Here is a 3,014-nt window from a genome sequence, read left to right as displayed (position 1 = left end):
TGTCCGACTACATTGGGTTAACGGCCGATGTGGACGCTCTGAGGAGTGATGAACCCCTAGACTACTGGGTGGGCAGGCTTGACCTCTGGCCAGAGCTTGCCCAATTTGCAATCGAACTGTTGGCTTGCCCCTCATCCAGTGTCCTGTCCGAAAGGACGTTCAGCGCAGCAGGGGGGATTGTGACCGATAAGCGTACTCGCCTAGCTCACCACAGTGTTAACTACCTCACATTTCTAAAAATGAATGAGGCATGGATCTCGGAGGAATTCAACACATGTGATCAGTAGACCATGTATATGTCTATAAACAATTTTTGGAATCAAGCACACAGACCTTCTTAATTCATTTGGCTCACTTCCCTGACCCAAAAAAGCACACCGTACTATATGCCCCTACCCTCCTCTTTGAAGAGGTTGAGCGGTGTCATATTTCTACTGGGGCTGCTTATTATGAGGGGTTCCCACCATCCCTGTGCTGTGCTGACTTCCTCCTGGGTGTTCTTATTATGAGGGGCTCCCACCATCCCTGTGCTGTGCTGACTTCCTCCTGGGGGTTCTTATTATGAGGGGATCACACCATCCCTGTGCTGTGCTGACTTCCTCCTGGGGCTGCTTACGGTGCTGCTGTCAGCGCTGTATGTCACGGAGCTGCTGTCAGCGCTGTATGTCACGGAGCTGCTGTCAGCGCTGTATGTCACGGAGCTGCTGTCAGCGCTGTATGTCACGGAGCTGCTGTCAGCGCTGTATGTCACGGAGCTGCTGTCAGCGCTGTATGTCACGGAGCTGCTGTCAGCGCTGTATGTCACGGAGCTGCTGTCAGCGCTGTATGTCACGGAGCTGCTGTCAGCGCTGTATGTCACGGAGCTGCTGTCAGCGCTGTATGTCACGGAGCTGCTGTCAGCGCTGTATGTCACGGTGCTGCTGTCAGCGCTGTATGTCACGGAGCTGCTGTCAGCGCTGTATGTCACGGAGCTGCTGTCAGCGCTGTATGTCACGGAGCTGCTGTCAGCGCTGTATGTCACGGAGCTGCTGTCAGCGCTGTATGTCACGGAGCTGCTGTCAGCGCTGTATGTCACGGTGCTGCTGTCAGCGCTGTATGTCACGGAGCTGCTGTCAGCGCTGTATGTCACGGAGCTGCTGTCAGCGCTGTATGTCACGGAGCTGCTGTCAGCGCTGTATGTCACGGAGCTGCTGTCAGCGCTGTATGTCACGGAGCTGCTGTCAGCGCTGTATGTCACGGTGCTGATGTCAGTGCTCTGTATTACGGTGCTGCTGTCAGTGCTCTGTATCTCCTGCACCCTCTTGTTTGCCTACCCTGGTCCCTGACCTTCCCTCTCCTCCATTGCCTTCATTAGCTCCATAGTCCTGAATTGTCAGAACAATTTCCCAAATAAAAAAAAAATGCTTGTAGTTATCGATCCCAAATTCACCTCATACATGTATTATGCTATTGTCCAGGTGGTGGGACTACGTGCTACCCCCTAATAATTACCCCGTGGCCGCAAATTCGACCTAAAGGTTTGCGAAATTCGCCTCCCATTGAAGTCAATGGAGCCCGCGGCGAACGGTCGTTTTCGCGAACGTTTGTGTCCGTTCGCGTTTCGCGTTCGCGAAACGTCCCGTCGGAAGTTCGTCCATCACTACTGAAGAAATCTCCTACGGCCACATCACCCTGAAAGAGCCCAATCTCATCTGATCTCAGAGGCTAAGCAGGGTTGGGACCAGTTTAGTACCTGGATGGGAGATCGCCTGGGATTTCCAGATGCCGTAGGCTTCTTTTTATGTTGTTGCCGTTGACCTATTTTTTTTCGCTTGTTCCCAAGGTGGCCATCTTGGCGTTTGTCAAGAGAGTTGAGAGTGCCTGAAGATATTGGCTATGACCACATCATCCTGAATCTGTTCCATCTCATCTGATCTTGGAGGCTAAGCAGGGTCGGGCCTGGTTAATGCCTGGATGGGAGACCGCCTGGGAATACCAGGTGTCGTAGGCTTCTTTTTTTTTTTTCCAAATATAATTTTTTCTCCAAACAAGGGAAGACGGTCCCCTGAGTACATAATGCAACAGAGAAATACAGAGCAAAAAGCAGCTGAACAATACTTGATACAGGTATATTCACAACTGTGAGTCTGCCTTCCATCAATCACAATGATTCGAGGCACGGATAAAGTACTGTACCAAGATCCAGGGTCACACAAACCCCAGGTCCCTCTGGCATAATCCATCCAGAGGGGGGTGTGGGGCCGTCATTCCCAATTTTCCACTTTTTCCAAAAGAGAGAGGGGGTGGAGGGGGTGAGAGATAGGGGAGGAAGGCAGAAAAGAGAAGGGGTGAAAGATCAGGAAAGGAGAAGAGGGAACGAGACACGATGGCAGCCACTGTCCAAGGGGCCAGTTAAGGAAAGCTCAGAGCACTAAGGCAATAGCAGGCGACATCCTTCCAGCGAGAATATAAAGGTATTCCAGATGTCCCAGGTTTATTTAAAAAATTCTTGTTTACCTTGTGATGTGAGGATCAAGTCCTCCATTTTTTTTAATGTCCTCTATTTTCCTAAGCCAGTGACTTTTTTCCAGTAGACAGGGATGCAGGATTTCGCCGCATTTATCACATGCCGTAAAATAGATTTTTTTGTACTTCTTAATGGGAATCTGTGAATGGTGCAAGAGAAAGAATGCAGCCTCTTCCTGGATGGAGAAGTCTGTGAATTTTTGTGTTATGCATCGGATCTCTATCCAGAAGTCCACTAAGCTGGGGCAGGACCAAAAAATGTGGAGCAACGTGCCCTCTTCTTCTCCACACCTCCAGCATATGTTCGAGGAAGAGGGGAAACATTTATGCAGCTTTGATGGTGTCAAATACCACCTGGTGAGAAGTTTAAAATGTGTCTCCTGTATCTTCGTGCACAGCGAGGTTTTGAGAGCCAAAGTGATAATGCGTTGTCTCTGTGCTGGGGAAAACGAGCAATTAAGGTCCCTTTCCCAGTTAGACAGACAGGTTAAGTGTGGGTAATCTGTTTG

At 50.1% G+C, this 3,014-nt stretch overlaps 2 pseudogenes; both read left to right on the top strand.

Annotated features, from left to right (window-relative positions):
* Positions 1–1,653: 1,653 nt before the first annotated feature.
* Positions 1,654–1,773, top strand: LOC143950083 (5S ribosomal RNA; annotated as a pseudogene).
* A 98-nt stretch (positions 1,774–1,871) lies between these two features.
* On the top strand, positions 1,872–1,990 carry LOC143949840 (5S ribosomal RNA; annotated as a pseudogene).
* The last annotated feature ends 1,024 nt before the right edge of the window (positions 1,991–3,014 follow it).

The sequence above is a fragment of the Lithobates pipiens genome, unplaced genomic scaffold (assembly GCF_037356315.1).
Source record: "Lithobates pipiens isolate NorthernLeopardFrog02 unplaced genomic scaffold, aLitPip1_a1.2 Scaffold_30, whole genome shotgun sequence".
Lineage (NCBI taxonomy): Eukaryota > Metazoa > Chordata > Amphibia > Anura > Ranidae > Lithobates > Lithobates pipiens.
The sequence above is the reverse complement of the archived record's forward strand: the minus strand, read 5'-3'. Positions and strand labels throughout refer to the sequence as shown.